This window comes from Diceros bicornis, chromosome 7 (genome assembly GCF_020826845.1).
Source record: "Diceros bicornis minor isolate mBicDic1 chromosome 7, mDicBic1.mat.cur, whole genome shotgun sequence".
Lineage (NCBI taxonomy): Eukaryota > Metazoa > Chordata > Mammalia > Perissodactyla > Rhinocerotidae > Diceros > Diceros bicornis.
In genome coordinates this window covers 48,439,757-48,463,112 of record NC_080746.1, presented here as the reverse complement: position 1 = coordinate 48,463,112, position 23,356 = coordinate 48,439,757, and the positions used below count along the sequence as shown (strand labels likewise).

General features: G+C 38.0%; 1 protein-coding gene across 11 annotated transcripts in view; it reads right to left on the bottom strand.

Annotated features, from left to right (window-relative positions):
* Positions 1-23,356, bottom strand: part of DLG2 (discs large MAGUK scaffold protein 2) — a 1,867,373-nt gene that overhangs the window by 310,044 nt on the left and 1,533,973 nt on the right. The gene's annotated exons all lie outside the window — the stretch shown is intronic.

Genomic DNA, 23,356 nt, shown 5'->3' with positions numbered 1-23,356 from the left:
TACTTACAGATACAGATGGTCCCTGACTTATCATGGTTCAACTAATGATTTTTCCACTTTACAATGGTGTGAAAATGATACACATTCAGTAGAAGCCATACTTTGAATTTTGAAGTTTGATCTTTTCCTAGGCTAGCAATATCTGGTACGACACTCTCTCGTGATGCTAGGCAGTGGCAGTGAGCCGCAGCTCCCAGTCAGCCACACAATCATGAGAGTAAACAACCAATACACTTACAAACATTCTGTACCCATACAACTATTCTGTTTCTCACTTTCAGTACAGTATTCAATAAATTACATGAGATATTCAACGCTTTACTATAAAATGGGTTTTGCCGTTAGATGATTTTGCCCAGCTGTAGGCTAATGTAAGTGTTCTGAGCATGTTTAAGGTAGACTAGGCTAAGCTATGATGTTCAGTAGGTTAGGTACACTAAATGCACTTTCAATTTCCGATATTTTCGGCTTAGGATGGGTTTACTGGACATAACCCCATCATAAGTCAAGGAAGATCTGTATATTTTAGAGAGCTTTCTTGATTCATATATTCTTATACATTGTCTCATTCTTTTTAATAACTGTGGAGTGTTCTATTATTTAATGTAAAACAATTTACATAAAACCTTAGGTTGCTTTAGTATTTTGCTATTATAAACAATGTTGTAATAAATAATGTAATAAATATCATCTAACAATAAATTGTTGGATAAAGAGTATTAGTGTTCAATTTTGATAGCTATTGCTAAACTGTCTCCAAAAAATGTAGCATTAGTTTATACTCCCACAAATAATATGATTGTCTACTTCTTTACACTCTTGTAAACATCGCACATACCCCAACATTTGACCTTTGCCATCCTGATTGGTAGACAATTATTAATTTTTAACTTTTGCATTTCTTCAGTTATGAGATTAGGCACCTTTTTATACGTTTATTGGTGATTCACATTTCTTTTTACATAAGTTGCCTATTCACTTATTTTGCCTATTTTTTGTTTGGATAGTTTGCTCAATTTTATCTGCATATTAAGACTATTACTGCTCCCTGTTAGATAACCATTGCAAATATTATTACTAGTTCACTATTTGTATTATTGTATTTTAACTATTTAAACTTTTCCATTATATGCTATTTCTTGCCATATAGAGTTTAAAATGTCTGAAATAGTCATATTTATCACTTTTTTCCTTCTTAACTTTTGAGTTATATATCTTTCCTTCTCCAATATATTTAACATATTACCCATGTTTTCTTCTAGTACAACCATAGTTTAATTTTTAGCCATTTACTCTTTGATCTGCTAGAATATACTTTGGTATTTGATGTGAGAACCAGGTGAATAGTCTTTATAGCATCAAATTTCTACATCTTTCAATATTATATTTGGGGTCAGATAGAACAGGCTTTAAATCCTGAGTCCACCAATTATACCTAAGTAATCTGAGAAAGTCATTTAGCTTCTTTGAACCTCAGCTTCCTTACCTGTATGAAGGGAATAATACTTATCTACCTATCAGGGCTATTGCATGAATAAATGATACAATATCTATAAAGCCCCTAACACAGTGCCTGGTACAAACAGGCATTCAGCAAATAGTATTTATTATCGTTGTCAATATTTCTTCAACAAGCTGTGATTATAAGTGATGAAATAAAATCTAATGGAAATTAACCAATACAGAATATAATATGTAGATTACTTCATGTTTTTTGTTCATTTGTTTGCGTTTTTAGGAACACAGAATTTCAGCACCGGAAGAGGCTTAGAAACTTGTTCATCCAGCACTTACACATTAGAGATGATCCCATAGGGGAAGGGACGTGCCCCAAGTCATATCAGAGTTAGCATAGGATTAGGATAGACCTAGGGCTTCTCTTGTCCAGCCCAGGCTTCACTCTACTGCATCAGATGTGCCCCACTATGTGTGTGTGTTTCTGCTGGGCCAGTAATAAACAGATCTTGTTCATCTTAGACCTAATTCTACACAGGTCTACATTTGTGGAGAATTTGACGCTGGTGTTATCCCAAACAATTGCCCATGTCTCTGTTGATTTTCCTCCAGGTTTTAGCAATACTCTGTCTTCTAGTCTTTCAAACTTTTCAAGGTCACTTTGATTCTAATTTCTATCCTTGAGGTTTGAGTTTTTATCAGTAATCTTTGCTCAAATAACATTTTCAGAGGCATTCAAAAACAGTTTACATCATTGTAATGACATTTTAAAATACCAAGTTTGACACAGCCTCATATATTTATTATTTCTACCTTTTCTGCTTCAGTTTGAACTTCCTCTTTTTGAAGCATGGACTGGGAAATTGGATGCCATTAATTATTATTGAGATTAATAACGATAATCATTGTTAACATTCATTGAGCATTGGGCATGCTCATATATACAGGAAATATTTATACCTTATCTCATTTAATCTTTAGGAAGCTGGGATTATTTTTCCCACTTTACAAATAAGAAAACTGAGCTCAGAGAGAGTCACCAACTTACTGAAGGTTAAACAGTTGGAAAGAAGCTAAGGATTTTAAACAATCTAACTAAAACTCGTAAGCTTTTAACTACCAACTCCTACTCTTATTCCTTTAATATCATATCCAGTTCTGAGGATCTATGCCTATAAGATTCCAATTCTGAAACTTGCCTTTTAAGCCCCTGAGACTGACAGCACATGATGGGGTGTGGCATGCTGGTCAGCTCTGCCATGGCTGCAAGCAACCTGGTTTAGACAGTATGCCCCACTTATAATGATCAGATCGTGTAGCAGTGAAGCTAAAGGCTTTGGGCATGGGAGAAAATTTCATCTATTGCTACCTCCTTATGTATACAACTGTCACTGGATCATAGAAAAAATTAAATCCTATGTATTATGATATCCTTTTCACAACTATGTTGGTGATGGATAGATATTGTAGCACTTCTAGTTGATTCAAATAGCTGTAGGTTTCTTTCCAGATGCTAATACGAAGATAAATGGTGTACCATGTCCAGGGTCAACTTTTTTTTTTTTTTTTTTTTTTAAATCAGCATTATGTGTGCTGCTTCAGCCACCATGGCCCCTGGCCTAGGGCTCCAAGGGTTCTTTGAATAAATGACTCTGTGTTCTCTAGAAATATTTGTCTATTTCTTAGAATTATAGAACTGATGATATCAGAATCAGAGAATTTCAGAAATGGGAGAGACTTTGTGATCCTCTTCAACCTCGGATGTATACCTTTAAGCTGTTCAACCACATTATTCTAATTCCCTTGTCCCCCACCGTGTTGATCTTTTTCATTTCTCTGATTCAGGTATTTCTGCATCCCTGCACATGTAATTTTCCCACCTAAAACATAATTTTTATCCCTTCTTCACCTGGAAAACCTTCTCCTAGTCCTTAAGGATTCAGTCTGAACTGACTTGTGAAATGTAGTTACTTGTGAGGTCCTAAAGGTAGGAGCTTGCCTTATTGAAACTTGTGCCCTTAGCATAGTGGCTGGCAAATAGTAGGTGCCTAATAACTGAAGAGGTGAGTGAGTGAATAAGCAAGTGAATAATATATTCTCACTATATTATCCCAGGCAAATGGTCATCCAAGCTTATTTCACACTGGCTTCACACTGATGAAGAACTCACTGTCTTTCAGGGAAACCCACTTAGGGTCAACTCTAGCGATAGAAAAAGTTCTTTGTGTTGAATCTAAATCATCTTTCTGGTAGTTTCTACCTGTTGGTTCCAGTTCTGCCTTCTAAGGGCTCACAGAATATTTCTTCTTTTCTATGATTTCTTCTTTTCTGTGGTCTTCTTTCTAACATTTGAAGGCAATTTTCTCTTTTCCAGGTTAAATGACCTCACTGTCTTCCCTAATCCTCTATATCATTCTCACCAAGTGACCATTTGCCTCTTGCATACTTCCAGTGACAGAGAACTCTCTCCTTCTCTAGTCTGTCCATTTCATTTTGGGATGGCTCTTATAAGAGTTTTTCTAGCATCTTGATATTATTTAATATGTCATCAGAGACTCAGCTGAGTGTATGTGAGGTCAATTACAGCAACATGGATGCTCATTTATGGCTATTATCCTCTAATGGGTAGTATCTAGAGCTAAACACAGTGCTGATACAAATTTTTAAAAATATCCATTTTAGTCATTTACTTTTCCTATTTAATTAAAGGAGTGAACTAGAGTGATGCATAGTCATTGTCAAGCAATTTACCATTCAGTGGAGGACAATGACCGGTAAACACACAATTAAGCACTAGGTGGTAAGTGCTATGACAAGAAAAGGTCACAATGCTCTGGGACCCAGAGGAGGAGCCCCTACTGAGGTAGGAGGAGATATGAGAAGGTTTTCTGAAGGAAGTAACATCAGAAAGGAGATCTGAATGAGTTATCCAGGTGAGGATGGGTGGAGGCACCCACGGAGGGCTGTGGAGAGAGTGGTGGGCAGAGAAGCAGCAAGAGCATTCCAGGCACAGAGGGAGACACATATGAAGGTCTGGAGATGAGAGAGGGTACTGGCACATCTGAAGAAAGTAGCTGTTACTGAAAGGCAAAGGGGAGAAAGAGTGAGAAAGAGGGGAGAGATGAGGCTGGAGAAATGAAGGTGATGATGATGATGATGATAATGATGATGATGATGGATGATGGTGGTGGTGATAGCTGACGTGTACATGCTTACTCTGTGGCAGGCACTATTCTAAGCGTTTCCTATATATTAATACTCTTAACCCTCGCAACAGCTCTGTGAAATAAGAACACATAAGAATGCTCATTTTATAGACGAGGACACTGGGGCACAGACAGGTTAAATAACTTGCCCAAGGTTCCACCTCTAACATATGGCAAAGCCAGGAATTAAACCCAGATAATCTGGTGTAAGAGTCTGCATTCCTAACCAGGACATATTACTGCCCCTCAAGGATCTGGGAGTAAAGGACATGATAAGCCATTTTAGTGAATTTGGAGTTTATCTTGACTGCAATGGGGAGCCATTCCTCAGATTAGAATGGAGAAATACTGTTTTACCATCACTCCTGTACCCCAGGAGTGTTTAGAGCTAGAGAGAATGCAGGGAATATGCAAGAGGCATATGTTATTGTCAACCTTGCTAAGAGCATTTGGAGTTGAATTGATCCCTTTGGAGATGCTTCTCAGAACGCAGCACCTCTGCTCCTGGATGCTGAGGTTTTCCACTCCAGATCATGTTATCTGTCTGCTCTGAAAACAGTGCCACCAGATGAACACTGGGTTTAGACTTGGGAAGGCCAGGATTCAAATCTTGGTCCCATCACTTACCAACTCTATGACCTTGGGTAAGTTACTTAACCCCTTTGAGCTTCAGTTCCCTCATATGCAACATAAGATATTAACCCTTATTTTGCTGAGTTGTCAGGATGATCAGAGATAATGCAAATAAAGTACCTAACATAACACTTGGCACATTGAGTAAGTACTTAATCAATGGTGGTTATTTCTATTATAGTATAGCCATTATCTATAAAACCTGGACTTTAAAATGGCTTTTATCAGCCATAATAAAATAAAAGAATAGATTTGGTATAAGACTTTCTTGGAATAAGAGTAGCTAAGAACTACAAATTTAACTGAATTATTAATTGTAAAAAAGAGGCCAGTGGTAAAGGGCTAGATAATTGGTGCCGGATTTCAATTAAAATTAGTCAGGTGCAGAACACAGGGGACTGTTTCATGCCAATTATTTCACAATTAGGGGTCTGGTTGGTATGTGGTAGGGGGCAGCAGGGAAGAAACTGGGGCAGAATCCAAACTATTTCCACTTTATTCAGAGAGAACAGGGATAGTAAGATGAGCGGATGTGTGACCAGCAAATTAAATAAATGTAGAAGGCTCCATCTTTTCTCAGGAGGGAAAATTATCTATTTTTATTTTCCTGAAGTGATGCGATATAGTGAGGTGGATATTTGGGTTCGGTTGCTAACTCTGCCATTAATTTAGTGAGGTCAACCAATGGCCCGCTGCAGAAAATGGAAGGTGCTGGATCCCACCATCTCTAGGGTCCCCTGTGGTTGGAAATTCAATGATTTCCATGCCTTAAAAATAACATCTCAAAAGTGTTTTACAGTTAGTAAAGTGTTTTCTCAGTTTACATTTTTTACCTAACAAGGGGAGACATAAACAAACAAAGACAATAAAAGCATTCACATGTATTAAGTGGTCCTTATCACATACTTGTGAGGGAGGCAAGGAAACTATAAATATCCCTTTTAATCTTGAATTGTGAGCAGGCTGGGGTGGCTGGCATAGAGCATGGAGAGAGAGAAAGGAAAAATAGTGTCAGAAGAAGCAGACCTTGAGTGCCAGGTTAAGAAGTTTTGTCAATAAGTGGCCAGGGGAGGGTTTTACAGAGGCATTTATCACAATTTGATGCATTCAGTGAAAAGTTGGAGTTGAAGAACTAAGTGATCAAAAATAGCATACCCAGATGGGAGACTATTGCAATGTTACAAATGATAGACGAGGAAGGCCGGAATTAGAAAAATTATAATGGAATTGAGGGTGGGTAATGGGGCATAGACTTGAGAGAAGACACAGAGAGTTTCTGTATAGCTATTCTCTTCACACACGTCTGGGAACCGAATAGAGTTTAAACAATATTTATAGTGTTGAATGGATTGGAAATGAGAGATGAGAAAGGTGATTAGAGGGGTGATGATACCATTAATATAGATGGGAACACAGGGTGGAAAGTGAGTTTGGACCAGAGGATATTGCATTTTGTTTTAGACATGTTGAGTTTGCTGTGTCTATTGGACATCTACAATTTTGCAGGCAGTTGGAAAATATCTATCTGGAGTTTACAGAAATAGTTAATGCAAATAATCATTTTAGTCTTGGTATTCCTAAGGTCAGAACCCTGCTTTGAGTAGGCCCAGATGTAGAAGAGGTTTGCTGTACAAAATGGGGACGGTAAGAGTACCCATTTCACAGAGTTGCCATAAGGTTAAATTCCTTAATGTAAAACACTTACAGCAGTGCCTGGTATATAGTAAGGACATATAATTATACTATTGACCCCTTCCCTGACTCACACAATGTAAGAGGATGACTTGGACTGGTATAAAATTATCTCAATAAAGACTCAGCAGACCAAAGAGAAGTGCTAGGGTTATAGGCATTGAAAGAGGGAGAATGGTGCTCTGGAAAGCACTGTCCAGTGAGTTAGGAGTCCTGAGTTTCAGTTCCACCCTGCTGTTAGCTGACCTCCCTTTGGGAAGTCCCTTTACCTTTCTGGGCCTCAGTTTCTTCATCTAGAAAGACAGCCTCATGCTCAATATCTGAGGTCCCTTCCAATGCTTATAAGCAAATATATTCTATGCTCAACATGTATTTTGTTGACAACTTGAGAAAAACAGTTCATTCAGTGTTCAACTTTTCAAACACCCTCCAGCACATCTCAGGGTGAATAAACTACAAATTGTATTTGAAGTGGAAATTTCTAATTAAGTTCCCTGTTCCTCCTGGAGGCTGTTGCACTTGGTAAAGAGTGATAACACTTCTGACAGTGGCTGCATGAGAGCTCAAGAACCCTCCTGGAGCAGAGGCAAAATATCCTGATATTGGATATTTACTTGTCTTAGCTGTTAAAATTAACATTCCCTTTAAATTTGGCTTGCTGCTGCAAAAATGGGCAAATATTAAAAAAAAAAAACTTTAAAAATGTTTTGGTTTACTAGGGCAGTTTGTAGACAATCATTTGTAGCCAATCATTTTGAAGTCTTTAATTGAAAATGATAAGGTATAATTTGGCCTTCCAAACCCAACTTACTGTAGATCAAAACACAGTAAACAACTTCTGGGATTCATGTGTTTTGAGTAACAAGGTAACTATCTTTATAAGAATATGTAAGCAAAAATAGTTAAAACCTTATATTACACAAATACAAGATGATATTACTATCTCTGATTTTTCTCTTAACTCTAGACTTGTAAATCTATCTGCTTAGTTCACATCTCCAGTTGGATTTCTAAGATTTTTCAAACTCATCATACTCAAAATCATTAATTTTCTCCCAAACCTATTTCTGGGGAATTTTTCTGCCTTCAGTAAATAGCAATACCACCATCCACCACTCAAACCACTCAACCAAGAATGTACAGACCAATCTAATTCTCTTTCCTTTCCACCTCCCCATGCAATCCATCAGCATGTCTGTTTACTCTAGCTCCAAGCCAGATTTCAATTCCATCCACTTTTCTCCAACTCCACCCCGCTTCCCCTTGGCCAAGCCACCCTTTCTCCCACAGACACTGCAGTAGTCTCTTGATTGAGATCCCTGTTCTCATTCCGGCTCCTCTACTCTCCTCTAACCATTTTTGACCCAACAGCCAGAATGATCTTTTCAAAATGTATATCAGATCATGATCTCCTGCTAAATTTTTTCCATTGGCTTCTTGTTGTACTTGGAATAAAATCCAAATTCCTCACCTTAACCTCGACCCATCCTTCTGATTCCATCTCATTCTACTCTCTGTCTCTCTCACTGTCCTACAGGCACAAAGGCCTTTATTCTGCTTCACCTAAATCTCGGTTCCCTCCAGCCTGAGGGCACTTGTATCAGCTGTCTTTCTGACTGTAGTGCTCTTCCCTAGCTCTTCTCACATTTGATCCCTTATTTTCAGTCTCAGCTTAATGGCCAATTCCTCAGAGTTCTTTGCTGCCTACCCCATTGAAAACAGCCTTGCAGCCTATTTTTAATGTCCTGCTTTAATTTCTTACAGAACTTAGGCCCATCTGATATTTTTCTTTTTTATTATCTTACCCACCTCAAGAAAAGCTTCCTGTGAGCAGGGACTTTGTCTTTTACCTCTAATTCCTGGACATTACGTAGATACTTAATAATATTTCTTGAATTAATAAATGATTATAACTATTAGATCACATAATTTTATTTAAATCATTAAAATTTATTTGAGAACTCTTTATTGCATACTTATTATGAACCAGGTACTCATCAGAGTCCTTTTCAGAAGGAATTTGTCATCTAGGGGGAGAATGGTTGATTAAACTGGACTCATTCAATCAGAATCTTTGAAAGTAGGGCCCAAGAATCTTTATTTTAAAAAAGGTCTCTAATGACAGATGATCAGTCAGATGTGGGTACCTCTCGGGGAGATGTAGCTCTTTGTTCTCCTATGCACTTTCTCTGGCCCTTCATTCACGATAGATGTATTGATTTCAATCTCAAATTGTGCTGGGACTTTTTTGGTTTACAAACTCTCTGGCTCCTTGGGGCTCTATCATCAATTAGGACTTGGCAGAATGGCTTAGGAGCTTCCTTTAGGATATACTTTGGAAAGGAATACAGGAACATGAAAGAAGCGACCCATACAACCCACAATAGGCTCGTTCTCTTCCTTCCAAGGCTCTGTCCACCATATTGTGCTTTGTGTGCGGGTCTCTGTTGATACAAATGTCTCTCAGAACTGTGTAAGGCTGTAGGTGTCATGGTGGAGGTATCTTTGAAGCCCCCATTCCATGTCTCAGTGCCTTTGAAAACATTGTTGCTAAGGAATTGCTCACCTCCACATCACTCAGGTCCCAAAACTGCTCAGGCAAAGGGCCACACTCTGGGGCATGAGGCTAATTCTTGCCCTCAAAGATCTGCTTCTCATTTCACCCTCCAAGCACTCCAGCCTGGGATGGGATGTTTGTGTTCTTCCAGGCTGACAGATTCCTTTAGGATAGACTCAAATTTGAAGATAAGGCCTTTCCTTGATAGATGGTGGTAATGAAAGCAACCTTCTGAGTTTGCTCAACATGTGCTCCCCTTTGAAATCAGTGGACTGACAGCAAATGCTCAATTATTTTTTTAAAAAACTTAGTTTTCTGTGATTTCTGGGTTTTGGATATTAACTATCACTAAATTTAATCTACCATTAAAACACCATCAATAGGGAATTGATTAAATAAATTATGAAATATCTGTATAATGGATTACTGTATAGCCATTAAAAGCAATGGCATATATGTTTAACATTCTGATACTGAAAAACATCCATGATATATTGCTAAATTAAAAAAAACAAGTTGTGGAGGCCAGCCCAGTGGCATAGTGGTTAAGTTCACATGCTCTGCTTTGGCGACCTGGGGTTTGCGGGTTCGGATCCCAGGCGCAGACCTATGCACCTGTCATCAAGCCATGCTGTGGCAGCGTCCCACACACAAAGTAGAAGAAGATTGGCACAAATGTGAGCTCAGGACCACTCCTCCTTAAGCAAAGAAAGGAAGATTGGCAACATACATTAGCTTAGGGCCAATCTTCTTCATCAAAAAAATAATAATAATAAAAAAAAGTTGCAAAATTGCATGTATATATAACCCCACTTGTTAAAAAAAAGAAGAAAATATATGATCTTATTGAGAATGCCTGAAAAGTTACACAATCAAATGCTAAGGGAGGTTTCAAAGGGCTATAGTGTTGAAGTCAGGTGGAGGAGAAATGCTAAAGAAAAGAGAAGGGATTACATTTTATTTTATAGCCGTTAGTAGTATCTGAATAATTTTTAAGTGAACATGTACTGCCATAACAATTTAAAACATTATATTAAAAAAGTTTTAACTATTAAATTTGTGGTTTGTGTTACTTTGACAATAAAAAACAAAAAAGGCTGCCAAGGTAAATTAAAAATACAGTAATGTTTATAGGAAAACTGAGTAAATTTGAATAATCAACTTTTTAAACATTACATAAATCCATTCAGTAGATATTTACTGAGTGCCTTCTTTGTGGCAGTCATTGTGTTAAGTTTGGGGGATGCATTGGTGAAGAAAGGAACGGATCTGCTCTCAGTGACTTAGAATCTAACAGCAGTTCTCAATGGAGTATGGAAATGTAGGGGATGGGGAGGTATTTTTTGTTCTTAAAATGTCAGAGTTTGGGGTCAGCATTGGCATTAATTGTGCAAGGCCCAGGCATGTTAAATGTCCTGCAAACTGCAGCAAAGTCATACACAGTCAAAAACTATCCTTCTAAAAATGCAACAGGACCTGCCATAAGAAATAATGGATCAACTCTGGTTTTTGCATAAATATGCTAACTCCAAATGAACCTTAATGAGATTATAGTTTAGGTGAAAGAGGTTCTTGGTTTTTTTTCCCCCTGCACGGTTGACCTTGTTTATAAGCATTAAGATCAATTTTAAAGGAAGGAAAAAACTGTCCCTAGAGATATACCTGTCAAATGGTCCATTCCTAAAGCATTTGAAAGGCTTGAGCAGGAATAAGGTGCTAATGGAATTGTCTTGGTCAAATCCATTAATGCAAAGCTCAAACTCTAGCTTCTGCATGCAGGTCTCATCTGATGTTTGTTTCACTATAGCTCCTCAGGGTAATGACATTCTTTTGTGTTTGGGTTTATGTGTATCTTGGCATGTGACTGTTATTCATAATTACATCTTAGCATTTCTCCTACTTATTCCTCACCTAAAAATAAGGTGAGGAATCATCTTAAAAAAATGAGGAATCATCTCACTGCCTAAAAGCTCCCAGGAAACAAGTTTTCTGAGTTCAGGCAAACTGTGTCAAGGACTCTTAAGTCCTCTCCTTCCAATTGTTTCATCAGTCAAATCAAGGGGAGGAGATCTGAACAGACACAAATGCTGAAAATTGCATTGTATCTACCACTGTTATTGAGAAATGATATTTATTAATCTATTTTCCCTTCAAAATATCTTTACTTTTTTTTATTTTCTAATTTACTAACCTACCTTAAGTCTTGATCTAGACTACTGCAACAGACCCCCCTCTCAACTATTTACTTTGAAAAATATCAAACTACAGACAAATGGAAAGATCACATACAATGAGAATCCATAACATTTTCATCAAAATTCAACAATTGCTAATATTTTGACACATTTATTCTCCCTCCCTCGTTCTCTCTTTTTCTGTCTACTTCTCTCTCTCTTGATGTCTCTCTCTCTCTCTCTCTGTCTATCTATCGCAGAAGAGATACACACATAAACACACACACTTCTTTCTCTGAACCATTTGAAATATGGGGCAGATATCATGCCACTTCTAACCTAACATAGCAGTAAGGCACCTCCTCCGCGTAAAGACATTTCCTATGTAACCACATTACCATTATTACACCAAAGAAAGCTAACAATAATTCTATACCATCCAATATACTGTACCTATTCAAATTTCCTCATTTGTCTTCAAAATGTCTTTTACAGATTTTTTTTCTTCAATCCAGGATCGAATCAAAGTTTACTCACTGTATTTGGTTGTTGTTATGTTTTTAGTCACTATTAATCAGAAGCACTACCTTCTTTTTTCTTTAATGACTGATTTTTTTCTTTCTTTCTTTCTTTTTAAAAAGTTCAGGTGACATGCTCATAAAGTGTTTCACATGCTGGATTAGCCTAATTGTTTTTTCCTAATCAGAATCAGGTCAAACATTTTTAACAAAGTCTAGTGAGTAATATTGTGTACTTCTTACTGTATCACATTAGGAGGACCAAAATGTGAGGCTGTCTCACTATTGGTGATACTAATAGTTAGTTAAGGACCATCAGATCTCTCCATTCTAAAGGTGTCTTTAGAATGGCATTTTTGTAAATAATAAATCTGTAGAATAATTTTTTGGATTTGTGTGAATATCCTTTCTCCCAATAAACTGTCTTCTCAATTTTTTTAGCATCTACTGACTATGTTTGTCTGAAACGATTATTTTATTAAGGGTTAGAAGATGGTGATTTTCTAACTCTCTATTTAATCTTGAATCATCAGCTGGTATTAATCTGTGCAGAAGAACTTCCCCTTTTTTCTCTCTCTCTCTGTCATGAGTATCATTATGGACTTATGTTTTTTGTTTTTCAATTTATCAAGATATTATAATTCATTACTGTGCAGTAGACTTCTAACTGATCTGCAAACCTTCCTCTAAACTCTGTCTCTCATTCTCTTTTCTCTACTCCTACCACTTTGACAGTCATGTTACATATCATGGCCAATCTACTTTTCTCTAAATACTGCTTTTTACATTTTACACTTGATATAGATGCTCATATTCTTCTATGCTCTTCACTGCTTGTAGGTTATGTGAAAATTTTTTATCCCCCCCTTAAGGTCTTCCTTAATCTGACTTTACTATATCCCTCTCTAGTCTCTTAAGACCATAGACTTCTCTAATGTGACAGAACATTAGAGTTGATCCTGTCCAATCTTCCCATCTCATAAGTGAGAAGACTGAGGCCCTGGGAATGAAGTCACTTGTCAGCGTCACGCAGTGTATTTGTGGCAGAGTCCAGACGAGAGTGCTAGTGCTCAGTCCCTTATATTACACATCTCCTCTCCTAAGCAAACCCTCTGCTGCAGCCAGAAGCTCGTGCACATCCCTATCCCAATGAGATTCCTATGGATCTCTTCCTCCTCTCTGTCCTGCCTCCTATTTCCTAGAATTCCCTGAAGTCTTGATCTTTTCTCATGTCCATGTGAAGTTCTACCCTCCCAGACTTCCTGTTGATGGTCTTGCCATGCACTTGGCCGCAACCAGGCAGCATTACATGAATTTTCATCCTCCTTTAGTGCTTTATTATTATTTTTTAAGGTATAGAAGTAACTGAACCTCATTTTAAATAATTAAAACAATGCAGAAGAACAACAAGTAAATTGAAAATCTCGTTCTTTCTCCTCTAGCCATCAAGTAACCACTGATAATAAATTAAATATATGACTTCTATACATTTTTCCACACATATATAAATAATATCCCCAGCTACATTCCTGATGTCTAGAAGAGTAACTGGTACATGTGAATGAATATACATATAGGCGCAAAAGCATTTACCTCCATATATGGTAATTGTTTTAAAAAATATATCATATGACAGTGTTGTGTAATTTGCTTTCTTTTTCTATTTAAATTATCTTTTTCTGAATAAATGTCACCAACTAGACTGTAAGCCCCATGAGAGCAGTTCCAGCCATTGTTTTAGTCCTCTTGTATTCCTAGGATGCGGCACAAATTCCCTTCCTCATACATTATTATTGAGGGTGATTGCAATTACATGTGCCTGATGAATCTCTTCCTCTATGCTGAAGAGACCTTAAGGTTCACAAAGACTCCTGTTCCTCTAAGAAAGTATTTAACCGGCTCGCCAAAGATTTAGCCAATTCCAGTGGCTAATAATGAAAAGAAGACAAACTAGAAAAGAAAGTGATGAGAGGAGAGCTAATGGAGGAGATACGCAGGACCCTGAAAGGAGGCAATCAGCTTTCCTTAAAGGGTGGGGCTTTTGTATGATTTTACTCATATGTGGAAGATAAACAAACACATGGATAAGGAAAACAGATTGGTGGTTACCAGAGGGGAAGGGGTGGGAGGAGAGTGAAAGGGATAAAGGGGCACATACGTATGGTGACAGATTAAAAACTAGACTATTGGTGGTGAACACGATGCAGACTACACAAGAGCTGAAATATAATAATGTACACTTCAAATTTACACAATGTTATAAACCAATATGACCTCAATAAAATAATTTAAAAATAAATAATAAATAAATAAAGAGTGGGGAAGTGCTCTTTTGGGTAGTGCTAGCCAGACCAAACAACATATAGCCTTAGCTCTAAGAGTCAACGATTTCATAAAAAGTTTCTTTCTGGCCATTGGGAGAAATAGAAGAAGCAACAGAACCAGTTCAAAACTGTTTTGAAAAGACAAACTCCATAAAATCAAAAGAGTGAGGAAGAATGGCCATTCTCTGGAATTGCCTCTCCTTCATTACTTCCTTTGTTCTCTCAAGCATACATCAGGATTTCATAAAAGCAGCCAAGGCTGTGTGCAGTTTTTTACCATCAGTCTCAGGTGAATATTGTAGCATGAGAAAATTTTCCATTTACACAGTCAGGGAGGTATTTTCAGTCATTTAAATCTTTTCTAATTACTAAGCAATTCACTCTTTCCAGCCCTCCCAATTTAGCGTACAGAACGCTGCTCCCTACAGAAAACAACTCCCCAGCGACGTCTCAGTTTCCATGGTTAGTTGCTGGAGCTCCCGACATGAACAGAGCCAAAAAGCCACCCTCCCTTAGGTAGAAGAAAAACATCAATAAATCAGGTTCCACTGCCATTGTTCAATTCCTAGTGTAAAATAAATGCTCAGAAAACAATGGGAAGGAGGGAAAAGCAGAATTAGGGAAACAGGAAAGAAAAGAGAAAGAGAATAAAGAGGGAAGAAATCCAGCAAAATTGGCTTTCTGCACTGTCTGTGATCAGAAATTTAAATGTGGAAGGAAAGAGGTTACTAATAAAGATAATACTAGTAACTGAGTATTGAGCAAGAAAGTACTGCACTGGGCTTGTTATTGCTAATTCTCCCAAGAACTTGGATGAGGTTAACTTTTAATATGAAGAAACTGAGGTGCAGAGAGGTTAAAAGCTTCCAAAACAGCAGAGCTGGGATCAGAGCTCCAGTCTGTGTGATACACAGTCTTCTCACCTACGCCTGCCCTGCCCTCTTCTCCTACAGTACTGGCTGCCTCCAGGTCTGCAGGTGATACTGGTTCTCTGACTACCATCTATACCAAGGTGCTGCTGAATCAACCCCCACCCCACACACGCATCCTGCACCATGATATTACAAAAGGACATCTTTTAACAGCAGCCTCAGCTCCTGCTAGCACCTGTCATCACTGTGGGCCACTTTGCCTTTCCATCTCCATAAGCAGCCCCCTTCAGGCATGTTGTCGCAGTCCTGATCTCTAGGGGCTGCTCCCTTCAGCCCCAATCTGTCAGTACTGGGGCCAGCCCCCCTCAGCAGCTCCGCCACTTTGGCCATTACCGAGAGCTCAACAATCCCCCTGAGCGTCTTAACGTCAAAGGCTTTTATATTCCTGTGGCCAAATTCAGTGCCTCCCCACCCAGCTTGCTTCTTGAACTGTACTTCACTCTACACTGGGGCCAGTTCCATGAAAGTCTGGCTGCAGGCACTGACCGGCTGGCTGCAGTCTCTGCCCCATCTTGCGAGACTGACCAACATCAAATCAATAAGTGCAGCGGCAGGAGAAGGAGAAGCATCACGGGACCCTGAAACCTGGACCTGGAACTCTCAAACTCCATCCACTGCCCCAACAGTTGCTAGCATCAGAATTAAATAGGCACCACTAGCCCTTGCTGTTCTTGGCACTGGAGTTCCACGGAACCCAGACATGTAATTCCAGATTCTTTAAAATCCCCTTCCTCTATCTTTTCTCTTTGCTGTTTAGCATTGCTTGCAGCTTCCTATTGCAGTCTTCTCTTTTGCCAAGCACCTAGCCACTTGGAAACATTACCACATACACTACCTTGTAGAGGTGGGGTCCCTCAATTGTCAGGACATCGGTTCCACTCTTCCCCCTCTCCCTTTTCCTCCCTACTCCCCTTGGGGTCTCACCTCTGTGATCCATTCCTGATCTCTCTGCATCTGCCTCTGCGATTACATTCCCTTCGCTTCCCCCTTCCTTACCTTTTCTCTGCAGGCTGTCTCAATTCCCTCCTCCTGCTGCTGATCTCTCTCGCCTTTCTCCTACCCCCTCCCTCTGACCCATCTACCTCGACTTTCTGGCTACATCCTTTTTTTCTCTTCTCTAGTTGATTTCTCCTGCTCTGTTGGGAGGGCAGCTTACGATTTAATGTGTTTACTACCTAATGCAGAGTTTCTGGAATTGCACTGCTCATTTGAAGTTCAAACTGACTTGCTGGTGAGAGCCCTATAATTATGCTAATAAAAAATAAAAAGTTTTGTGATTCCACCATTAATACAACTAAAACATTGGGTTAGCTGTCCAATACAGGCAAACCAGAGGAGCTTGCTCTCAAACTGAAATAAAATTATCTCTGCTAGTATGTTGAAATGCTATCTTAGGCTGTCTTGTTTATATTTCATGCTATGTGCCTCTAAGTCACAGACAGGCCTGAAGTTAGGGTTTTTCTACATTGGGCTCCTGGGGAAGCTTCCTAGGATTTATAGGGCCCTGGAGCTGCTGTAAAACTTTCTTTTAAACCCACTTGTTCATGTCTAATGTAGAGCCCTGCTGTATATCAAGGAACTGATTGAATGTTCAACCTCCTCTGCTTTATTTTTTGGTTAATTCATTAACATTGAACTCACAGCCAACAGCAGTGTAACTCATGCCTGAATGAAACTTACCTAACACGTGTGTTTCTTTGTAAGACACATTACAGTCTTGTGCTTAGGACCCTAGATAGCACTTCAGCATTTCACATGAGGCATTTAAACCACAAAATCACCAACAAAAAGCACAAAAAATGCAAAACACATGTCACTAAATAGATTGCAAAAAGGACTCTTGTTTACAGTATGAGAGTTGAAACAAGAAGGCAGAGTATCGCCGTGTTCAACCTCAGCTGGGAACATGCTTTGATCAACCCAAAATTTTCACTGCTCTGTGCCTGTCTGTGAATGACGGCTAAAGTGCCATGAGTACTTTTTTTTTTAATTTAATCAATTTATTTAAACAAACAAAAACCAAACAGTTCACTCATTTCTCCCACCCCTATCCGTTACCTCTTGCAACCACCAATCTAGGAATTTGTTTTTTGGTTTTTTTTGGACTCTACATATAAGAGAGATCATATGGTATTTGTCTTTCTCTGTTCGACTTATTTCACTTAGCATAATGCCCTCAAGGTCCATCCATGTTGTTGCAAATGGCAAGATTTCACTCTATTTTATGGCTGGGTAATATTCCATTGTGTTTATATACCACAATTTCTTTATCCATTCATCCATCAATGGACACTTACGTTATTTCCATATCTTGGTTATTGTAAAATAATGCTACAGTGAACATTGGGTGCAATATCTTTTTGAATTAGTGTTTTCATTTTCTTCAGATAAATACCCAGAAGTGGAATTGCTGGATCATATGGCACTCATATTATTTTTTTGAGGAACATCCATACTGTTTTCCATACGGGTTGCACCAATTTACATTCTCATCAACAGTGCACAAGGGTTCCCTTTTCTCCATATCTTCGCCAACACTTGTTATTTCTTGTATTTTTGATAATAGCCGTTCTAACAGGTGTGAGGTGATATCTCATTGTAGTTTTGATTTGCATTTCTCTGATGATTAATGATGTTGAGCATCTTTTCATGTACCTCTTGGCCATCTGTATATTTTCTTTGGAAAAATGCCTATTCAGATCATCTACTCATTTTTTAACCAGATTGTTAGTTTTTTGGCTATTGAGTTGTATGAGTTCTTTATATATTTTGGATAGTAGCCTCTTATCAGATGTATCATTTGCAATCATTTTCTCCCATTCAGTAGGTTGTCTTTTCATTTTGTTGCTGGTTTCCTGTACTGTGTAGATGCTTTTTAGTTTGATGTAGTCCCGCTTGTTTATTTTTGCTTTTATTATTTTTGTTTTTGGTGTCAAATTAAAAAAATCATTGCCAAGACATATCTCAAGGAGTTACCACCTATGTTTTCTTCTAGGAGTTTTATAGTTTCAGGTCTTCAAGTCTTTAATCTATTTTGAGTTAATTTTTGTGTATTAACTTACACAAAAGTGAAAGGTCCAGTTTCATTTTTTGGCATGTGGCTGTCCAATTTTCCTAACACCATTTATTGAAGAGACTATCCTTTCCCCATTGGATACTCTTGGCTTCTATATTCAACCTCCTTCTTAACATTGTCATTACAAGCTTGTCATTACAAGTTCTAGACTCCAAGTTTGCCTCCCTTGTTCCTTACATAGCACCAGCCAGTCAACAATACCTTAACTTTGGGCTTTCGGGTATGTGCATAGCTCATGAAAGAGTCAGGTAAACCAGGAAAATGGTATGGCTTTTAGGAGACAAAATAAGAGACAAAATAAATGTGCATACAAGGCATAAATTACTAAGAAAAAGTATAGATAATTGTCCAATGTGTTTTTCTGTATAACACACATAACAGTATCTGTTGTACGTATCAAAATTCATCTTTTTTTTTTTTTCTTCTTTTTTGCTGGCTTGTGGGTGTCTGGCCATGTAAGTTTCCTTTCTGGAGGACTAATCCACTTAAGGATTATTAAATGGGTAGGATTTTCAAAGCAAAACTCTTGTATTTGGCTTTCTGCCATCTAGAAATTCCAGGCTAATGTTGATCTTTATCAATTGCTGTGTGCAATAAAAAAAAATTAACTCTAATATTTCCTTAAAGATAGTAAATTGTTCTGCAATTATTTATATGTGTGTACACGTATGTATATCCTATGTATCAAAATATAAAGAAGTTAGGATAATTCACTATTTTAGATTAGCACTTTTATGTCCAAATAGGTGGCAAAATCCAGGGATAGGGATATTTTCAAAAATGCTTTCTGGATATGGTTCTAGCTTTTGTCACCAATTAGCTTTGGAATTTTGTGCTTTAGTTTATTTATTAGACAAACAAACAAACATTCTGCAAGGAAGTCTATGAGGTCCCTTTCAGAGTTATGTTCTGTGATTCAATCACGTGGTTCAAAAATACATATATACTGTAAGATGTTTAATTCTGCAAAGAGCTATGTACCTATTCTGTCTTCCCCCACTCTACAAGTCATTCATTTATTTACTCATTCAAACATTCATTCTAGAAGTATTTATTTGGGACTTACTATGCTTCAGGTCCTATGCCGTGTCCCAAGGATGCCAAGATTATTTAGACACAACCTCTGTTCTTGAGGAGCTCAAAGTCTACAAGAAGATCTCCTGTTTTATAGTATTTCATCTCAAAGGCCTATTTGTAGAAAGTCAAAGTTTGTATGCAAAGAACTCAATGCATATCCATACTATTAAGTGTTGATAATAATTGGTATTTCATTTTGGAGAATTGTTTATCTTTTTTCTTTCTTTCTTTTTTTTTTTTTTTTTTCAATCAATGGAGCATTGTAAGAGAAGAGAAAGATCGTGGATTTTGTCCAGCAGATTCAGGTTTGGAATTCTGGCACTGCCTCTTACCCGCTGTGTGATTCTGGGCAAGTTACCTGCTCTTGAGACTCCATTTTCACATGGATGAAGTGATAATAGGAATATCTACTTCAAAAGAGTTGCAGAATTATATTGAGGACTGAATAAGATGATGTATATAAAAACCTACTCAATGAATGGCAGCTGTTGCTTTTAATATGGGAAGTTAGAAAATATTCCTGCTTTGTTTAAGATCCTTTTCAAACAAGTAAACAAATAGAGGTAGATTTTTGGCCTGAACCTTTTCAAGACTCCTTACATACTACTATCTCATCCATGGCTGTAACCTCTACCCAAGAGTTCTAGGATTAAGGCATCTGTGAGGATTCTACGGGTACTAGACATGAATCCATGTTAGTCTGAACCATACAAAATTGTCAATATTTGACTTGACCTACAACAGTAGCAATTTCATATGGTTCAATCTAATACCATTACTGATACCACTTAAAAGCAAATTTCAATTTTGTACTTTGTAATGTGAATGGCATATAAAATTTAAAGAAAATTGGGGGGAGGGTAATTTCCTGGTTATAAAATGTTCAATAAGTAAAATTCATGCCATTTGCTTTTTAGATTAAGGAAGAAATGGTAAAATAAATCTGCCTAGTTCTTTTTTCCAGAGTAGTTTTAGAAGGTTCAAATTTGAGATCAATGTTGTGAAAATTTCAGCCTCAGGCAATGAGGGAAGGGACATTAAAATCCGTATTTATTGTTGGGTATTAAGGAAAAGAGCCAATCTTTGACTATTTTAAGACAACGACATTAAGATTGTCAACTAATGAGTTGAAACTTGTTCTGACTGTGACATATTACTGAGCAAAAGATTAGACAAAATTAGTATAATAGAAGGAAAGAGAGAGACCCATTTTTTTTTCTGCTGTATATGTGGGAGAGATGGAGGGTGGGGAGTGCGTAGGAGACGTGTTAGAGGATATGTGGGAGAAGAAGTGTTTAAAATGTTCAAAGGAAACTAAAATGAAGACTAGAAAATGTACGCTGGGGTATAGGTTTCCAAAACAAGCTATTCAGACAAGTACTTCTAGTGTTGTCATCAGCATCCTTTACTAGCAGCTTTTGAACTTCCCTCTGTGCTGTCTCCTGGGCTGGGAATACTCTATCTTCTTGATATCCACATGTCATACTACCACCCTTGCCTTGGGAAGCCCTATTCAAATCCTACTTCTTCTAAGAAATTCTTCCTGGTAAGTACAGGGCATTTACTTCCTCTATCCTCCACACTAAAGCAAAGCAAAGTACTTCTATTTCTTCCAACTCCCTCCTCCTATGTGTTTTGTAAATGGTTTGTGTTTGTGTTTAGTAGTAATGAGTGAGTAGTAATGTGTTTAGTAGTAATGAGTGAGTAGTAATGAGTAACTAAGAAATATATTTGTACATCTGACATGGCCTCAAGACCATCTAGTCTACATTTGTTGAGTGCCTACAATGTGCCAGAGGCTGTACCATGTACTGGAATCAATAAAAATAAGAGTTGGGTTTGCTATCAGGGAGATCACAGCCTTATGCAGTCACCTCTGACATGTAATAAAGTACTCATGCTATGAAGGACTCCACCATGTTTCTGCAAATTCTGTCCTCATGGGGCTACAGGGTATCCTATAATTTCACCATCTGCTTTAGTTTTAAGCTTGTTATACTATTACAATTTTGATATAGTTGGGGTAATACTTTGCCTTTTTCTTGACATTCAACCTCAGTGTGAACTGCTGCATCTGATTTCTTTCAAGAAATAGGCTTTCAGTGAGGGAGGACAGAAAGAGCATGAGGACACTAGAATTCTAGGTACACACTGAGCCTGAGGAAGGTAAGTGCACGGACCAAAAGTGTGGGAAATGTGCCAGGAGTCAGCTTTCACCTGGCAGGAGCAATGTCACTGGGTTGAGGAGATGAAGTGATCACCAGAAGGCCAGTGCCCACTGCTTTTAGAGTTCGAGGCTGGCTCACAGAGCTGCAAACATTGGGACTGCTGGTGGCACTGCCAAAGAAGGCAGGACCACCTACTACCTACTCTGTGTCAGGCAGCACGGTGGGTGTTCTATACACCCTGGCACATTTAAGCCCCATAACAACCCTTTGAGGCAGGAGTCAGCCCGACTTTATAGAAAAGAAGACTCAGTTCAGGGAGGCTAATTACCTGTCCAAATGTCTCACAGCTAGTTAGCAGTAGTACAGGGTTCAAACCTCTCCTTGATTCCAAAGCTACCATCTTTCCTTCTTTTTACTCTTTGGGAAATAAAGGAATCTAGTCAATCTTAAAGGCCAAATTCTATTCCAAGGGAAATAATTCTGAATGAATGTCCACTTGAGGACCAGCTTATGACACACCAGAATGTTTTCACACAAACTTGAATGTGAGAACAAATTTTATTTCCAACATTTTCAAGAGTAGAAACAAATACTCTTGATAGAAACCTTTGAGATTTAATAAAAAATTCCATTCTTTGCAGGAATACTTTCTCCCAAGCCTCCTAAATCCCTATGGATGGTCAGCTGGCCTCTGCTTGAGTAACTACAATGGAGTGAAATGAGACCCTATCACTCTACCCATCATGCTTAGCACAGTGAACAGCGTAGTCAATGCTCAGTAAAAGGAGAATATGGAGACTCGGTGAGGCTGAGTGACTTGTTCAAGGTCACCTACGCATTACGTGGTAGAAACAGGGTTTGAAACCAAACCTGCCAGGGTCACAAACTCATGCTTTTAGCTGGTGCCTCTTTTGGTTCTGATATATCTCCTGGGGCAACACAAACAAGTCTACATTAATTTCTATAGAAAGGTCTTGCAAATGCTTTAACAACACAACATCAAAAAAACCCAGCTGATATTTATCAAAACCCTTCCATGTGCCTAATGGTACACTAAACATACACTCACTATTCTGATTCTGTCCCATAATAGCCCTATAAGTAGACAGAGTCACCATTTTATCGATGAGGAAATGGAGGCACAGAGAAGTAAACTGCTCAAGTTCACAATTTTAAGTTCAGAGTCAGGATCCAGATGCATTTTTTTTTCTGTGTGTATATACATTTATTTTTACACTGTAGAGGTAGTTACAACTTTTTTTTCTTTTTAGTATGTAAATGAACATAGGTATAAGCCAGCCAGAACTAAATAATTAGTATGTACTTAAAAGAATCAGATTAAAATCAGATTCCAGATTTGAATAAAAATTTCCATAACACAATAAACACCTACATCATACATTCTTTTGGACCAAATGGCAACTAAATATATATATAGAAGACAAGTACTGGTACATTAGAGGTACAAAAAACACCTTCTTTGATGCAATCTTTTAGGAATTGTAAAAATTAAGTACCATACAGCATCTGGATGCTAAATAAAG